Below are 19,997 nucleotides of genomic sequence, written 5' to 3'. Positions count from 1 at the left end.
ATCTTATTTCAAATTTGGAGCCCGTTTTTATATTGCTACAGTAACGGCACATGTTACACTTGTACATGCCATCCCTACAATTGGAGACCCTAGGTTTTTTCTCTAGTATGCTTTTGAGGTTGTAACCCCTTTTGAAAACTATTCTTGGGAATTCTATCAACCTCTTCTGGATGGAAACATTCTGTATGACCAAATTCCAGTTTTTCAAGATGATGGAAATAATCTCCTTTGCATCCATGCTATAAGCAAATATAAAACTATGGAATGTAGATGCTCCCGAATGTAGCTTAGGGTTGTGATCTTCCTGGGTTACACTAGTTCAGTTAAGAATAGGTAAATAATAACCCTTTTCCCTCTTTCTCTGTACTTCTCTCAAGAGGTCAGAAATAAGTCCCTCAGGGTAACCTCTGTTAAGAAAAAGATTTCCCATGAAGTTACATTCCTCCAAGAAGTCACTATCTCCAGACACCATCCTAGCAGCTCTAACTAGTTGCCTTTTGATGCTAGACCACTTCTGTGAAAAGGGATGACAACTGCTAAACTGTACATAACTATTGGAAAAGGATTCCTTCCAATATATCTTGGCTATGAAACAACCGTTTTCCTTATCTTTCATTAAGTCCACATCCAAATATGCAATCCTATCCAGGGCAAAACTGGAGGTAAACTTAAGGAATTCTGTAGAAGAGTTGAAAAAATCTACAAGCAAATCTGCTACCGCCTCATCTCCTTTCAGGATGATAAATATATCATCCAGGAAACACGTGTACATCAATACCCTGTCTTGGACAAAGGAATTAGATAATATATTCTCCCTTTCCCAATAGGCCATGACCAAATTGGCTACGCTAGCTCCACATGGAGACGCCGTAGGGACACCTGTCAACTGTAGGAAATATCTGTTATTAAATGTTATGTAATTACAAGACAAAATAATGTCTAGCAATTCACTGACCAGTTGGATTTCTTCAGCTGGGGCTTTTTTTTTATAATCATCATAGCTGGAATCCAGTCTAAGGCTACTGAATGGGGAATAGAGGAATACAAATCCTTTACATCTATGGTCAAAAAATGGCTATCTGCACTGTAAGGTACCTGGTTAACCCTGGATGGAAAAGACCAAGAGTCCTTGGATATTTGAGGCTCACTCACCATGTATTTCTTCAAAATAGTATCCACCACTTTGTCACTGGCGTAGGTAATACTACCCCTAGCACTAGCTAACAGACACATGGGTGGATCTACGGGATTCTTGTGAATTTTAGGAGAGCCAAATATAATAGGAACTCGAGGAGATGGTAAAGATATAAAATTCAATAAATCCAAGTCTATGGACCCATTAATGAACATATCATTGAAATAAGAAGACACAATAGACATACCTATATTTAGTTCATTCCTAGACACCTCCTTATATGTCTCTGAAGCTAGGATGTCTTCCATTCTCCTGATGTAATCTACCTCGTGGTCACAACCAGACCGCCCCCCCTTATCGGGTTGCATAACCCTGACTGATGAACTACATAAAGAATCTAATAATAACCTCTCCTCCTTACTAATATTGAACTTAAATGTTTGCTTCGAAAGAGGTTGGCTTAAAACATGACGTATGTCTAGTTCACTGATCTGTTCAAAAAGATTCAAGGAGGGATGCAATGGGAGGTTGTAAGTACTAGATACAAAGAAATCACCCTTGTCTCTCGTTAGGTTACCCAGCAATAACTGGAGGTTCTGTTTCCTAACAAATAATTTCAAATCTGTTATAGACTTAGCCAAATCTCCTCTCTTGGAAGGCACAAAAGAGAGTCCTCTAGCTAATAGTTCCACAAAATCACTTGTGAAAACAAATTTAGAGAAATTATAAATTCTGAAGTCCAGGCCAATGTTTGTTATGATGTTACATACACCTGCAACTGGTTGACCAATGTTGAAATTGGTCTGGACTAAGTTCTCCTATTCTTTGACCTGTTCCTGCGTTTCCGGCCTTGATGGGAAGGTAAAATTGAGGCTGGATCCCGAAAAATTGGACCCTCCCCCTCCTCATTGGGGTTGTTTGGCTTGTGGTGGGAAGCCAAACGTTCACTACGTCGGACCTGTTCATTTACATCTATCGAATCTGTAGTTAGATTCTCCATACTGCTGGACCTCGTTTCTGTTCCCGAGCCAATTTAATTTTATCTTAAATTAATCTTTAATTTACAGTCTACAGATTTTACTATTTCTCCCTTCCAACTAGACAGGCATTTCCACGTACTGTGTTTGATGTTTTAGTTTTAAAATGAGTGGTGTCCATATTTTTGCAGACAATGGTTCATGTTTTTATAATAAGTATTATAAATTTAACAGCTTTGCAAGAACAATACAATGCAAATAGCTGACTGTTTTATTATATGTAATTTTCTATTCTTTAGTAGAGCGAGCGGACTTGTTTTGTCAATATTTATCATTGTTTCAGGGTGGGTTTTGCACAGCTACAGCTTTGTGAATCCATACCCTGGTGATCATGTGATTTTAATGTTTTAATATAAGTAGGGGTTCTAATGTTGTGACGTTGTATCCGTTCTGAAGAAGTTGGTATGTGCTACCAATGAAAAGGGGACCCCTTCACTACACCGACACACCACAAAGCCGACACCCAAAACACCGAGACTAAAAGACCGAAAACACACAAAACCGAACACCATAACACCGACACACAAAACGTAAACTACACATTACACACAACTATATATGCACTAACCTTAACCCAAACCCTAACCCTAAGGTCCGACACTACCGCACACTTACCCTACCCGCACCCTAACCCTAACTCACTTAACCCACCCCTAAACCTAAAGTCCGTCGCTATCGCACACTTACCCTACCTGCACCCTAACCCTAACTCACTTAACCCACCCCTAAACCTAAAGTCCGTCACTATCGCACACTTACCCTACCTGCACCCTAACCCTAACTCACTTAACCCACCCTTAAACATAAAGTCCGTCACTATCGCACACTCACCCTACCTGCACCCTAACCCTAACTCACTTAACCCACCCCTAAAACTACAGTCCGTCACTATCACACACTTACCTTACCTGCACCCTAACCCTAAGTCTGACACTACCGCACACTCACCTTTCCCGCACCCTAACCCAAAATCCCTCACTATCGCACACTTACCTGTCCGGTCCGTAACCCTAAATCCCTCACTATCGCACACTTACCGAGTTGCACTTACACATTGCCCATGTCGGTGTTTTGGCTGTCGGGATTTCACCTTGTTGATCATCTGCGTCGTCGGTCTTTTGGTCTTGGTGTTTTGTGTGTTGGCTTTGTGGTGTGTCGGTGTAGTGAAGGGGACCCATGAAAAGCCTGTGTTTTTGTGATTAAATAAACGTGTTTGCATTTTACATGCATCGGGTGTTTTATCATAGCTTTACCAAGCCTTCCGTTGGGTTACTGGAGAGTTTCCACCTTTTTTGTTTTGTTTGGACTTTGTTAGACTTGTAGGGGACTCTAAAGCATATGCTCTACTTCATGTCATTAACATTCAGAAAAATACTCAGGAGACTGGAAGAGGAGGGAGAGAGTTATGTGTAAGTAAAACATTTTTTTCTTAACAGTATTACTTAAGTGGTGCATGATTTTTTCTGCATGTTATAAAGTACATTTTTTCATTTATTTTTGTGTAATGGGGATACTAATATAAATATGTGATTCTGTTTTGTATTGTTTCTTTCTTTCTTCTTTCTCTTTTTTTTCCTTGTTTAGCTTTACAAAATGTAGGCAATGCAATGTAAAATAAAAAAGAGGATCTGGTTAAAAGAGCATGACAAAAGAAAACATGAATGTACTTTTTCTCATTCTTGCATGGGAGAATGACTGTGTTAAGGCATTTCGCTTTATATAGTAACAAGTTTTGACAGAAAGCAAGTAAATGAAAAATAATATTGAATATTAGGCCATTTTTCAAGTAAACAGTCCATTATCTGGTTCTTGAGTCACTAGCAGACAATCTGACAAAGAGAAATGGCTTGGAGAAAACATTTTCTGAAAGCATTCAGGTGTTAGCATGGGTAAGCTTTCTTTCAGTTTAGCTTGATGTGTGTGTGTGTGTGTGTGTGTGTGTGTGTGTGTGTGTGTGTGTGTGTGTGTGTGTGTGTGTGTGTGTGTGTGTGTGTGTCTGGCTGTTAGTTTGGAACTTATGTTCCTGTTAAGGGGTAAAACTTCAATATTTGAAGATGTACATTGTTTTGTGTGTTATTAAGTTAGTAGGTTTTAGGGGGTATTGTGTGTGTGTGTGTGTGTGTGTGTGTGTGTGTGTGTGTGTGTGTGTGTGTGTGTGTGTGTAAGGTTCTGCAAGATGTGACATAAGCTTAAAAGGAGATGACAAAAAACATTTGCATGAAAGATTAACCTGCCAAACAGTACATGCATGTAACACAAAAGCTGGAACTAAACACTTAACAAAAAAGTTGTTATACTTAAAAGGTGGGAATAATAATCCCTCAAGAATATGATTCTTTTATAATGTCTTTAAACATTAATGGTCTCACAGATAAATCCAAAAAAAGAAAGAGTAGTGAACTATATTAAAAATGTAGAGTGTAAATAGATATGCTACAGGAGGCACACCTGGAAGGAACTGAACATGTCTGTTTTATAAAGAAATGTTTTCATTATGGTTTTTCAGCAGAATACCTGGGGCAAAGGCAAAGAAAGAGAGGAGTACTTACATTAATCAAAAGAGGAGCTCCAATAGTAATAGAAGAGGAAAAAAGACAATAATGGTAGATTTGTAGTGCTAAGGAGCTACTGGCAAGAGAGGAGGGTTACACTGGCATGTATTTATATTCCACCAAAAACTGCTATAATAGAGCTAAAGAAAATTCTGGGAGAAATAATTAGCTTTCAGCAAAGAATATTACTTATAGGTGGGGATTGGAATTTGATTTGCAACAGTGAAGATGTATCAGGGGGCCAAGAAAGGGAAATATAACAAAGGAGAGTAGAGTTTTAAAGAAATTCATGAAAATATTTGGCATGAAAGATGTGAATTCAGTACTAGGAATTCAGAGTGAATTTACATATTATTCCCCATGATATAAAAACTGGGCTAGGCTAGGCAGAATTTACATTTCACAAGAACATATGCATGTAATTGAAGGTCTTGATACGCACCCAATAATGATTTCAAATCATGTGCCAATAATAAATAAAATAAAAACACAGGGGCATGAAATAAAAATGAGACACTGGCGCTTTCCCACTTATCTTTTGAAAAGAGAGGAATTTAAGGAATGGGTAGTGGAAATTATTCAGGCGCTATTAGAGATAGAAACTTATTCTGAAAATATAGCTAGGGAATAGGAAAATTTATAATGGAATGTAAAATAGGGTGGAAATGAAAGGGAGATATGAAAGGGAGATATGTTTAAGAAGTAACAAGAATTATTTAGAGGGGCTGACAAATATTAAAGTATTGCAAAAGAGGGGGAATCTCACAGAACAAGAAGAGGAGCAACTACAGAATGCTAAATAGAAAATAAGGGAATACCTTGATAATATGCATGAGTTTTGAAAGATTTCTGTTAAGCAACTTTTTTTTCATAATAACTCTAGAGCACATAAACTTTTAGCATAATGACTCAGACAACAGAAAGTAGAAAGGGCTGTCACCAAGCTTAGGGAGCCTATTGCAAGGAAGATAACTAGGGATCCTGTAGTTTCACTTTCGGCTTTTTCCCGGTAAGGGGTCGCCACAACGGAACTCCGGTCTGCTAATGATTGGCAGTAGATTTTTATGAAACGCCGAGGTGCCAGCTCGATGCCCAACCTTCAGCGAAGGCACGTCCATTTATGCACGCATGTCTTTCGAACGCTACCCAACTGCGGGGAGGACATGCAGACTCCACACAGAAGGCACTCCCAAGCCAAGCCAAGAATTAAATGGGAGAACCTCTTGCTGTGAGGTAACAATGCTACCACCGTACCACCGTGTAGAAGTACTAAAAATATTTTGAAAATTCTGTGAAAGTCTGTATAAAGTAGAGAAATATGAAATCAAAAAAAGGTACAAATGGAAATATTTATGGAAGAATTAAATATGCCAAGGCTAGAGGGAGAGGAAGCTCAATTACTAACAGTTAGGATTGAAGGAAAAATGGCACTGTATAACCAATGTATGGGAAAGTCCTCAAATTAGATGGTATTCCTGTGGAAGTTTGTAAGCTAGGAGGCAAAACTGATGAAGATCTGGAAGGTTTTATTAACAGTATTTTAAGAAGATGAGAAGTATCAACCACCTGGAAGAAAGCGGTAGTAGCTGTACTACCTAAACAGGATAAAAATCCATCAGATCCAGCTTCATACAGGCCCATTTCGATACTAAATCATGATTGTAAAGTGTTTAATGTCTATAATGGATAAAAGAATGGCAATTGTGATGCCAAAATTGATAGATATGGATCAGTATGGTTTTGTGGGGGGTGGGGGGGGATAAACATTTGGGATCATAAACAGAACAGTGATGATCCAGAGAGAAGCAGAATGTAAGAAAATACCACTGTTGCTGGTGGGTCTTGTTGCAGAGAAAGTATTTGACAGAGTAAGCTGGGATTTTATGACCAGAGCAAGAGAAGCATTTGCATTACCTGATAAAATTATAAGTTTGTTTAAAAGGATATATGAAAGATCAGAGGTGAAAATTAAAGTGTGTGGTATCATCTCTGATAATCTCTGCTTGAGCAGAGGAATCAGGCAGGGATGCCTTCTCTCCACTTTGTTATCTGCATTATATTTACAACCATTGACAAAGAAAATAAGGGACTCAGAAATTCAAGGATATAATTGGTATGGTAGTCAAGAAAAGCTGGCTCTATTTGCAGATGACAATATTTTATACCTGACAAAACTAGAAAGGGGCATTACATTGCTATGGAACATATTGAGACGGTTTCAAACCTTTTCAGGATAGAAAATTAATGAAGCAAAAACAAAAGCAATAGCGATAAATTGTGTACCCACATATGAATTGGTTCAGCAATATCCTTATTTATGGGGACATGATAAAATGAGGTACTTAGGAGTATGGATTAAAAATTATACTAGTGTTGCAGCTAAGGATATGTGGGAAGAGACTAAACAAAAGATAATACAAAAACTAAGAAAACTGAAGCTCTGTTATATGGATACTGATAGTAAAATGCAAGCAGTTAACATGTTTTTAGTCCCTTTAGTCAGGCATATTTATATTTACCAGAGGAGAAGTTGTAGAGAGCATTTAATAAAGAACTGAAGGATTTTATCTGGAAGGGGAAGATGGCAACAGTCAATTGGATGAGCTTATTCTTCCAATAGAACAGAGTGGATTGGGATTATCTGAGCTGAAGAGTTATTTCAGAGCAGCACAGTTAAGGCTCCTATACATAGCGCAAGCAAAAACTATATTTCAAAGTATTTTATTTATTTTATTTTATTTTACATTTGTTGACCGGGCTAGTCTGGCTGGATACATGTCCATTTTCAGCAGAGGCCCGAGGAGAAAAGCTCCACTAAATACTAAGTACATTACATAAACAAATCATTACTTTAAAAAATAGCAAAAATTGGAGTCATATCAACCCAAGGAATGAATGATCATTTCAAAAGAGAAACAAGTTTCCAATATGCAGTTCATTACAAGATAGCAAATTGTACATAAAATGTATATACTTAAATCTATACAGTGAAAGGAAGAGAAATGAGAACGGTAGAGATGAAAAGAGTGAAGAAGAATTAGCGTACGAGAAAAAGGTTAGTCAGGTGTACTGCAGGAACAAAGCCAATGATTTTGGTAGTACAGTTTAATTTTCTGTTTGAATTGTGGCAGGGATGTGGTCAGAGTTATGTCACTAGGTAAAAGATTCCAACTTCTACTTATTGTGTTAGTGAAAAGAGAACCACCTGCTGTGTTGTTTACCTTTATTGATTTTGTCATGAGTTTATTAGAGGAGCGAAGTGAGTTAAGATTGTTGTAAGGGATTAGAAGTTGAGAGAGTATTGGGGTGTTGTCAAGAAGGTGTAATATGTTGTGAGCTATAGTGAGTTGAGGAATTATAAGGTAGTTTTGAAATTCGAGCCAGCCAAGTTGTTTTAGGTTTATACAATGGTGGGTCCTGAAGGGGTTGCTGGTGGCGAAGCGAGCTATGTTGTGATAGCAAGTTGTAAGTTTGTTAAGATTGATTTTCTTAAGGTTTGTATAAATGGGGGAAGCATATAGGAGAGTCAATAAGAGATGAGATTGAGCAATTTTTGTTCTAGTTGCTGGGGTTAGAAAAGGTTTGATACGATATAGGGATCCAAGTTTTCTGTTAACAATCTTGATGGTGTTGTTAATGTGCTGATCGAAGGAGAGATTATAGTCAATGGTTATTCCTAAAAGTGTTGTAGTTGGGTCAGGTGAGATGATAGTGCCATTATTTGAGGAAATGGTAAAGTTTAAAGGGGGGGACCGAGTGGTGGGGAGAAGAGGAGGAGTTTTGTTTTTTTGGCATTTAGTAGGAGAAACCGTCTAGAAAACCAGGTTTCTACTGTGTTAAAGGTATTTTGGGTCAGTGAGCTCAGTTCAGTAGAGGAAGGTGCTGAGCAGATAAGGGTAGAATCATCTGCGTATTGTATGCAGGTTGCTTGTGGGATTGCAGTCTGAAGATCGTTAATAAAGAGGGAGAACAGAAGTGGACCAAGAATGGAGCCCTGGGGAACTCCGATGGAAATGGGCAAGAGAGATGAGATATGGTTTTCCCATATTACTGCTTGTTGTCTGTTGTTAAGATAAGATCTAAACCAATTAATGGCTAGCTTATCACAGGAGAGAGATTCAAGAATGTTAATTAAGAGAGAGTGGTTGACCATGTCGAAAGCTTTAGAGAGATCAATGAAATGAGCGGAAGAGAGAGTATTGTTGTTTCGATTTTTGTTGACAGTATCTACAAAGGATAGAAGGGCGGTGGTGGTACTGTGGTGGGGTCTGAAACCATGTTGGCAGTTTGCTATTATGCTGTGAAGAGAGAGATAGTGTACAAGTTGCTGATGAATACATTTTTCCATGATTTTTGCTAGGGGTGAGAGAAGGGCAATTGGTCTAAAGTTGGTAAGGTCAAGGGAGTTACCACCTTTATGTAGTGGGATAATGTAGGAGGCTTTCCAGATATCAGGGATGGTTCCTTCTAGGATAGTTCTGTTGATAAGTAAGGATATAGGATATGCAATTTCTTTGGCAGCTTTCTGAAGGAAAAGAGAAGGGAGCTTATCAGCGGAAGGGGTACAGGGTTTCAGTTTATGAATGAGTTTGTAGATGAAAGAAGTAGATACAGGTTTTAGAGAGAAGTTGTAGGAGGAGGTAGTTATGTTAGATGGAATATTAGAGTTGTTAGAGTTCATTTGTTTGGCTAGGGATTGAATAGTTTCAGAGAAAAAAGAGTTGAAAGCATTAGCAGTTAGGAGAGGGGTTTCTGGGTCAGTATTTAGAGGGGAAGGAGTTTTAGCAATTCCTGGGGAGAGAAGTCTATTTACTGATGACCAGAACTGTTTAGAGTTGTTAATATGAGTTTCCTGAAGTTTACAGTACAGTAGTTACAAAGTAGAAAGAGATGATGATGAAACAGGGGGAAAGCTCGAGAAACAAGAAGAGCCTGGGATTTTGGATGCAGACCTTTAAGGAGAACAACAATAATCAAAAGAAATATTATATTCATTAAGTAGCAGAAGGTCTTCTAAGACCTAAGCCAACAAGGGAATGGAGAAAGAAGATTCTGTCAATAGGAATGACTGCAATTAGAGATACAGACAATGGATAAAAGGAGCTGGGAACATATTGGAGAAAACTGGCAAAGGAATCAAGATGTTGGGAGCAAATAACTAGAGAGGGAAAGATAATAGAATGGGAAGATGCCAAGACCTTATTTGGACTGCAGGCTAAAGATAGCCTTCCATATCAAGGATTGATATCAGAGTATAGGCAAAGAGGGTGAAATGTGGTGGTGGTGGTGGGGGGGGGGGGGATTGTAAATGAAAGACCAGCACTGGTACAGTTTTAAGTGGAATCTAAAACAGAAGTTGCCATTAGGAAAGGAATAATTAGTAGAGATACATGATAGCTATAAGTATCAATGGGAAGAGGTTAGGAAGGACTGGGAAGAGAGATTAGATAAGCAATTCACAGAGAAACAATGGGAGGATTATGTATGTCTCCCAAATATGCAACAAAATCTAGAAGATTTTAGATCTTTGCCTGGAAGTGCTTACATAGGTATTGTTATACCCCAAGCAGACTTCAAAGAATTTTTCCTCATTTAGACAGCAAATGTAGGAGGTGTGATGGGGCAGAAAGAGGTAAATGAGAACATATTGTGTGGGTGTGTAATGAGTTGGTAGACTCTAAAGATTCCCTGCAGACTGTTCTGTCGGAGATGCTGGCTGAGAAAGTTGGAGTTACTAGGGAAATTATTTTTTTGAGCTATGATACAGACTCAGAATTGCCTGGACATGGTAAGGCCTTGCTGAATCTAATTATGATTGCTGCCAAAAATCAAATACTAGAAAATGGAAATCAAAGTGTAACCAACTTTACTAGAAGTAGTAAAGATAGTAAAAGAGTTGAAACAACTGGAAATGGGATCTTTCGAAAAGGCTAGGAGCAAATTACATATGAAAAAATGGGAACTGTGGGATAAAAATATGCAGAGGAGGAATGGACTTTAAAAGAAGGCAGTATTTGAATGAGCTGTGTAACGGTTGACTAACAATGACTGGGTATGTTAAAAGTGATGTATAATGTTTGCAGCTAGAGTTGTGTTGGCATGGTTTGGAATTTATAATGTTTGCAACTGAGATTATGTCGCTATAGTTTAGTGTTTCTTGTACCATTGCTGGTATTTTCTCTGATTTCATTCTTTTCTATCATGGATAAAAAAGGTAGTCCAGGATTTAAGAGATGCTCAGATTGTGGACATAAATTACCTACTTCAGATGCCCATTCTCTGTGTGTCTATTGTTTGGGTGTGCCTTATTTATCAGTTGATCCACCCTGTGGAATTTGTAAGAACTTCTCTAACAGGACGTTGATCAAGAGGAAAAATAAATTGTTGCTGAAGGGGCTACTCAAATCTCCCTTTTCAGAGGCTATTTCTGGGTCGGAGGCTACAACCCCTCCAAGATCGTATAAGAAAAAGACTGATGATCTTTCAAAGGCCAAATCTCTTCCTTCATCCCTGACTGGGGACTCCCATCAACCGAGACCCAAGAAAGCTAAGCTTTCTACTTCGGATCTGACTCTTTCAGCTCCAGCACTTTCGGTGCCTACATCCTTGGCACCGAGGCCATAGGCACCATCTGTGACTTTGGCACCAACTAGTGTGCCCGTTACTGTATCGGTACCGAGGGGCTCCTCAGTCCAGACCTCTCTACCGGCACCAACTATTCTGTCGGCGCAGACTGTAACCACATCAGCTCCGATACCTTACTCGGAACCAAAAACTCACCTACTGATACCAATTTTTTCGGTCCCAGCCTCAGCACTGACAACAACTTTGGCACCGACCTTACTGTCGGTGCAGACCATGACTTCGGCACCGATGATTTCCTCGGTGCAGACACCTGTAGTACAGTCTCTTACAGCAACATTATTTTCAGTGCAGACTGGTGATGTGAGCACCGCGCTTGTTCCATCTGTGGATAGACCTGACTCCCCCCTCAGCTGTGTCCATGAACTCCACTAGAAGCCTCTCTGAACATGACGTATTGTGTCTTGTGTTTCAAGTGCTTTTGGCCAGAGGTATCCCACCTGCAGGACCTATCCTTCCCTACTTATTCTCCTCCTTCACTGCCTTTGAAGCCTCTTGATATAGCACAGTCTTCCCCCTCTACAGTTCCCTTTATGGACCTCACTAAGGAACTGCAGTTGCCTTCATGGCAGGAGAGTTTTGCTACGACCCAGGATGTTAGCTGTAGCATACGTAATTTGGTGTTTCACAGCCATCCAGGGACTCCGAGTCGGCAGGCTGAGCCACTTAGGGGAGGGGTGACCCCTGTCCATGACACTCACCCCTCTTCAGGTGGACCGGCCTTCCAACTAATGGAGGAGGCTTTGACATCTGCTGGCGATACTGTGCTGTCAATCTCCCCGCCATCCTCTGGACCACTATGTACACAAGTCGCTCCTAGTGGACACTGGGCGCAAGGGCCTCAGGATGTACTCCCACAGGAAACCTCTTTTGCGTTGTCCTCCCCAGCTTCTCCCTCTGAGGAAGTTCATCATAAATGCTTGTGCAAGAGGAAGCACATGGACTCCACAGAGGAGTCTCTCACTGAAGACACAGAATTTGATGATGGGAAAGGGTCCCCTCGTTCACCGTCTGAGGTATCCTTCGGAGATATCCTTGAAATCCTTTAACAGAGAGGTGACTGGCAGCCCTCTAACCCAACCTCTGAAGAGTCTGTGTTCCTGCAGGCTTTTCGCGCCCGGCACCCTACCTCCTGGGTTACTCCACCTGCTGACAAACTGGTCCAGCTTGTTGTGCAGTGTGCATGGAAAGCTTCTGACACCATTGAGGCCATTCCCCGGAGGCCAGATAAAATTTTGTCGCCTCCTGCTACTGACCCTCATTGGTCCAAAGGTCTTCCTGTAGATGCTCTGGTGATGGCGACCGCAACCAAGAAAGATCTGGCAGAAGAAGAAAGCCAGACTGTCCATCCACCCAACAAAGAGTCACAGGCTCTGGACAGAATAGGGAAGTGTACTTTTGCATCAGCGACCTTTGCAATCAGGTCCCTGAATTATATGGCACACTTCACCAGGCTTCAAAGGGATTTAGTATCTGAGCTGTCTGAAACTTTGGCGGGTGCCGTGTCTGATGAGGTCTGTGACAAAGTGGCCTCTCAGCTGGCTACCACTGAATCGATATCAAACTCCTCCATGCGCCTGATATCTCACGCATCAGAGGGAGCAGCTAGAGTGGCAAGTTCAGGCGTTGTTTTGAGACGGCACGCCTGGATGCACTTATGTAATTTCACGAAACCCTTCAAGGCTTCCTTTCTCAACGCTCCCATTGAAACCTCTTCATTGTTTGGACCCAAAGTTAAAAGCACACTGACCAGATGTGAACAGGACAGTAAGACCCTTTCTGCTGTAGGTGTCCGTTATTCTTCCCCTCAATGTGCTTTCTCCAGAAACCAGAAGAGGGGCAAGATATGGTACAAAAAGTCTCAGGGTCCTTTCCATGACACACAGGCCGAGTTCTCCCCTAGAGACAGAGGGGGGAAACTCACAGGGAAGACGCCCCTTTCGGGGCAGAGGGGGTCTGCATAACCAGGGTTCTAGGGACTCTTTTCCTGGTCAATCCTATCTGTGCTCCTGAAGAGCGGCCCAACTCCTTTCCTCTGGAGGGGGTTGGGGTCATTTCTCCTTGTACCCTTCTGCCTGGCTAACCATCACCACCAACTCTTGGGTACAAAGGATTATAACCAGAGGTTACATATCCCCTTCAATCTTTGTCCTGCCCCCCCAACAAACTTACCCGATGTTCCACCCAGTCAAAGGGAAGAAGCAGCACTAGGGATAGCAAAGCTGCTAAGAAAAAGAGTCATCCAAATAGTCCCTCCAGACCAGATAGGATCCGGATTCTACTCAAGACTATTTTTGGTGCCAAAGAAAACTGGGGACTGGAGACCAATTTTGGATCTCAGTGTATTGTGCAAGTTTGTATGTTATCAGAGTGACAAGATGGAATCTATGTTATCGGACAGTGATACATATCTTCCTTTACATAATTATGACCTCAACAATTTGATTAGAAGTGTACATGGGTGCCTATATGATTTGTTGATAACTAATGTCATTGACAATGATCTCTACAAGTACTTTCTAGTTGACAATCCTCTGGTTCCTTCTTTTAGAGGTCTCCCAAAGATTCACAAAGAACCTCTAGATCCTCCTTTGAGACTGATTGTATCCAGTAGAGGATGGCTCACTGAGCCTTTATCCATTTATTTAGACAAGATGTTCAAACCAATAGTCACAGATGTCAATCAGATTCTAAGCGATACGACACATTTTTTGGAGAATCTCTCCATTTTTGTGAATTCTCCTCTGTTTTGTAGTGATGACTTTTTAGTCACACGATGTTAAACCCTTGTTCACCTCAATACCGAATGATATTGGTATGGACTTCATTAGGTTATTTTTAGTGAAGAACCAAACACCAGGTGATAGGATATGCAGTTGGATGTCTCTTCTTGAGCTCATACTTGAAAACAATGTATTGCTCTACAACAAACATTATTACCTACAAACCAAAGGGGTGGCAATGGGCACCCCCTGTGCCAACGCCTATGCAAATTTGGTGTTGGCACATTGGGAAGACACCTTTGTGCTCCATAACAACACTGAGTTTAGGAGGCATTTAAAGTATTACAATAGGTTTGTGGATGATGTTTTTATTGTGTGGGGAGGCACGATTGAACAGCTATTGGACTTTGTGACATATTTGAATGGCACTACAGAATTTCTCTGTTTTGAATGCTCTCATTCTGCAAGTGCCATTGACTTTCTAGATGTTAAAGTTGTCAAGGTTTCCAATGGTTTTGATACAGAATTATATAGGAAACCTTGTTGGAAAAATAATCTTTTGTACCGCAATAGCATGCATCCTAAGCATGTTCATAAAAACATAGTGAAAAATCAAATTATGAGAGTGTCTAGATTGACCACCCAAGATAAGGCATATGAACATCACAAAACACAACTGACCATGAATTTTATATCTAGAGGATATAATAGGTCTGAAGTTCACAATGACATCATTGAAGGGGACAGGCATAGATCAGGTTCCGGTGCCCCTTTGATGAGACGACCTGAAGTCTATCCAGGACCCATCAAAGATCATGATATTGCTCCTATCAATAGGATAACAATACCATACACAAACAGGAACAACTAGATCACAAGAGTTCTTAACAACAATTGGAAGCTCTTGTTGATGGATGATAGAATTAAGAATCTGATAGATGATAGACCCCGCATAGCATATAGGAACATGCAGTCACTCAATAGGCTATTATGCTATGATAGGGAACACGAGAGCACCAGACAATCTGAAAGACATGGTACTTTTCCATGCCGTTCTTGTAATCAATGCAGGTATATAGCTGATTCTAATTGTTTCACACATCCTGTAACTGGACGTGTTTATGCTTTTAAACATTATGCAGACTGTAGATCCATTAATGCTATATATGTTGCTGAGTGTCAACTTTGTAAGCAATTTTATGTTGGCAAGACCAACAGATCTTTACGAGAGCGCATAAGGGAGCATATTTATGCCATTGAGAGATGTAACACCACTAATGCCCTGGCGCGACATGTTGTTGAACATGGGTCCCCACACACTTTTAGATTTAGGGTCTTAGAGTTGGTTATGAGAAGTGGTAGACTGGGTAACATCAGGAATTATACCGAAGAGAAGGAAGGCAAGTGGATTTTGAAACTCCAAGCCCACAAATATGGGCTCAATGACAGGGTTACCCTTAAACCTTTTTTAGCCAGTAGACCACTGAGACATTAGTTTTACCATGATTAGTTTTTATGATTATGTAACAGATATTTGACAACATTAATTGTGTTGTTTATATTAGATTTAGCTTTTGTAAATTTTTACTTGTTTGACTATTTTCCTGTGCTGTTATGTGTGTATGTTTGAGATTTTTTACTGTTTTATTAGTGTTTTCAAACATGTTTTACAGGATTATATTAATTTATTTATTTAATTTATAGAGATGGTGTTTTATCTCACAGTTGCTCTGTGATTTGTTGTTTCTGACTCAATAGTGATGTCATTTCCTGCATTTAAGCACACATGTTTTGACTGCTTTGTTGATGTCTGATGAAGCGTTGATTCAAACGTGAAAGCGCTAACCTACTGCAGTCTCTTTTTTTTGGTCTGTCCTCATTGCATTAAATTTTGGATTCTATGGACTTTTTTGAAGTGTCTTAATTACGCAGCGCATGGTGCATTCCTCTGTTATCTTTTTTCATTTGTGGTTTGCTGAACTGAGGGTGCTTAACCTGGCAGGTATTGGTTATTTTTTAAGTTTGTAAGGGTACAAAAATTCCAGATGGTCACAATACAGTCTATCCTCCCGCTTTTGGAAAAAGACAATTGGATGTGCTCGATCGATCTTCAAGATGCGTACTACCACATAAAAGTGGACATGCCATCAAGAAGATTTCTGCACTTCCATGCGGGAGTCAGTCACTACCAGTTCAGAGTACTGCCCTTCGGACTCTCTACAGCCCCCAGAGTGTTCACAAAGTGCATGGCAGTCGTCACAGCTCACTTGCGATTACAAGGATTCCAGGTGTTTCCATACCTGGACGACTGGCTCATCTCCACCCCCACCAGACATCTATTGGAAGAAGCACTGGCATACTCTCTCCTTGTTTCAAAAAGGCTAGGCATAACCATAACCTGGCAAAAATCCAATCTCACCCCATCTCAGTCCACAGAATTCATAGGGGTCATATTGGACACAAAGAATTGCAGAGCATCCATTCCAGAGCACAGAATTCTAAGGATAAAGCAACAACTGATCCCAATCCTTTCAAGGGAGAAATCCACAGCAGACTATGTCCTACAGCTGTTGGGTTCCATGGCAGCCTCCATCACCATTGTCCCCCTGGCCAGGTTTCACATGAGGCTTCTACAATGGCTACTGCTCACCTAGTGGTATCCTTTTCAGCATCCGCTTTCAGCCAAGATTTGAGTAACTCACAGGTGCAAACAGGATTTAAATTGGTGGATGACCAACAACCCGCCACAGTGGTCTCACCCCTTCTCCCCTCAGCAGCCCAAGGCTACAGTGACCACAGACGCCTCCCTGATGGGGTGGGGGGGCTATTTCAGGGTCAGACAGTCCAAGGTACTTGGCCCAAATTGGAGGCCCAACTGCATTTAAGTGTTCTAGAGCTGAGGGCAGTGCTTCTGGCATTGCAAGCATTCCATCCCTTGCTGCCATCTGGGACTATTGTGATTCAATCAAACAACATGGCTGTGGTCTGGTACATCAACAAACAGGGTGGAACCAAATCTTGCCCTCTTTGTCAAGAGGCCATGAGGATATGGCAATGGGCAATGGCTACCAACCATTTTCTTCTAGCAACGCACATTCCCAGGAGTTTCAACATGATAGCAGACAGACTCAGCAGATGCATTCTACAACCTCACGAGTGGTCCCTGAATCCCTTGATAGCGGTGGAGATCTTCCACCACTGGGGCCATCCTTGCTGTGACCTCTTTGCATCCCCGACCAACTTCAAATGCAGCAACTACTTTGCCCTGATTCCCCCTCCGGGACAGTCACCCAGGGATGCTCTAGTCCATGATTTCTTTATGCTTTTCCATCTCTTCCCCTCATTCCTCAGTTTCTGAAGAAAGCCCGTCGGTTGAAGAGCAAGGTGATCCTCATAGCACCATATTGGCCTCATCAGATTTGGTTCTCCTTCCTTTGGCCTCACCTGCTAGATCAACCATGGATTCTCCATCCAACCCCAGGGTTGATCTCCCATTACAGAATCTAATTCATCCCAATTTGGACAGCCTGAAGCTCACAGCTTGGCTCCTCCAATTCCCTTGCTTGCTAGGCAGAATGATCTTTCTTTACCAGTACGGGACATTCGTATTGCATCTCATAAGTCTTCCACTAGAATTACTTATCTAAGCAAGTGGAAAAGATTTACCTGTTGACTGAAAGAAAAGCAAATAGATCCCTTTTCAGCACCATTGTCAATAGTATTAGAGTATCTAGCCGATGTATTCCAATCAGTTCTATCGGCCTCTACTATTAGTGTTCATTTGGCTGCTATATCCACTATTTCCATGAGGGTGTCCAAGACTCCTCTCTTATGTCACACAAATTATGCAAGACCTTCGTAAAAGGTGTGAATCATCTGAAGCCCACTTTTAGAAAACCTTTTCAACCATGGGACCTGTCATTAGTTCTACAAGCTCTGACAATGCCTCCTTTCGAACCAGCTTCTTCATGTGACCTCAAATATTTGTCATGGAAAAGCTTGTTTTTGGTCGCCATTACCTCTGCCTGAGCTTCAAGCCATATGCATCAAGAGTCCATACTTGATTTTTCATAAAGACAGAGTGTCTTTGAGAACTAATCCTACCTTCCTGCCAAAAGTGATCTCTGAAATGTCCATTAATCAAACCATCGAATTGCCAGTTTTCTTCCCCAATCATTCAAACAAAGGAGAGTATTGCCTATATACCCTAGTCACAGGCAAATTCACTTCTACTTGAAAAGGACGAAGGCCTCTTGTAAATCAGACCAGTTATTTTTGGCCTATTCTGGACCTAGATTAGGATGTGCTGTTGCTAAGGTCACATTGGCTAGATGGTCGAAAGACTTTGTGACCTTCATTTATACACAACGTAATATTCCATTGTTAATAACCATAAAGGCTTATTCGACAAGGTCGGTGACAACTTCTGCTGCCTTCCATGCCAGAGCTTCTTTATATGACATTTGTGCAGCTGCAACTTGGGCTACGCCTCACACCTTCATCCATCATTACAAATTGGATTTGGCCTCCAGGGGAAGAGCATGTTTTGGTTCTATGGTGCTCAGGAATATCCTTCCATGAGAGCGTCCCAGGAATAGAGGTAGCTGGTGACACTGTCCTGTACGTAAGGAATGAACGAGGATTAACAATATCAGATAAAGAAGTTATGTCTTACCATAACGTTCCATCTGTATTGTTAATCCTGGTTCAGTCATTACGACCCTCTGTCCTTCCCTCTCCAGTGGCCTCTAGTGGATCTCACCATCCTGTCCTCTTAGGTCATTTGACCAGAGGTAGCCTCTACCTTCTTTTGACTTGCAAACTCAATCTGAGGTAACAGGGAGAGGGGAATTCTGGGTAAGAGTTTTAGCTCGAGAGTTTGTAGCTGGCACAAGCTTGGAAGATGGCCGGCTCGGTTCCGAGGTCGGAACCGATACCCATATGTAATGACTGAATGAGGATCAACAATACAGATGGAACGTTATGGTAAGACATAACTTCTTTTTCCTGTTAAGGGGCAAAACTTCAATATTTGAAGATGTACATAGTTTTGTGTGTTATTAAGTTAGTAGGTTTTAAGGGGGTATTGGGTGTGTGTGTGTGTGTGTGTGTGTGTGTGTGTGTGTGTGTGTGTGTGTGTGTGTGTGTGTGTGTGTGTGTGTGCCTGTATCTGTTTGCGAGACTGTCATGGTATTTGTGTGATGGTCAAATAGTATTTGTGTGTGCTGGAATATGCATGTGTCTCTGTTGCTGTGCAACACCCATGTGTGTAAGGGTAGGTGTGTGCATGTGTCTGTGTGCACACACGCTTGTGCATGTGTACATTTTTGTGTGAGATGATCAAGGTGTTTGTGTGATGTATGGTTGCCAGAATGTGTATGTGTGTGTTTGTCTACAGGAGCCTGTGTAACAGCATAGCTTGAGCTGGTAGTGAGAATACTAGCACAGTTGTTCCATCTTTGCAAGGTGCCCTATTCAGAGACATGCAAGGAAGCCACTAATGAACTTTTGCACTATGGGGTCTTACATGCATGTGAATTGCTATTTAGTGCTGTACACTGTTGGAGAAAAGAGCTCATTGCTACACAGCTAACCTTTCTGAATGCCCCTTTAGTGTTATAACTTGTGTGTTTAACTTTAAGCTCTATTAATTCTGGGTATGAAGAAACAGTGTAAGTGAAATCAAGTCAAATATATGTGAAAATGTCTTAGGTCCATAAAAATCAATTCATCTCAACCTTTAGAATCTCAGGTAATCTAATGTTTACTAGAATGATATTCCACATCCATTACAAGGATACAAGAAAATTTGCCACCAGTTTCATGCATATATATTAATCATAGTCACAAATAAGACAAAATTATGTTTTCCTTGTTGCATTGCAGTTAACGATCTAAAACAGCTTCC

This window comes from Protopterus annectens, chromosome 9.part0 (genome assembly GCF_019279795.1).
Source record: "Protopterus annectens isolate FY-2018-M chromosome 9.part0, PAN1.0, whole genome shotgun sequence".
In the NCBI taxonomy this organism is placed as follows: domain Eukaryota; kingdom Metazoa; phylum Chordata; order Ceratodontiformes; family Protopteridae; genus Protopterus; species Protopterus annectens.
The sequence above is the reverse complement of the archived record's forward strand: the minus strand, read 5'-3'. Positions refer to the sequence as shown.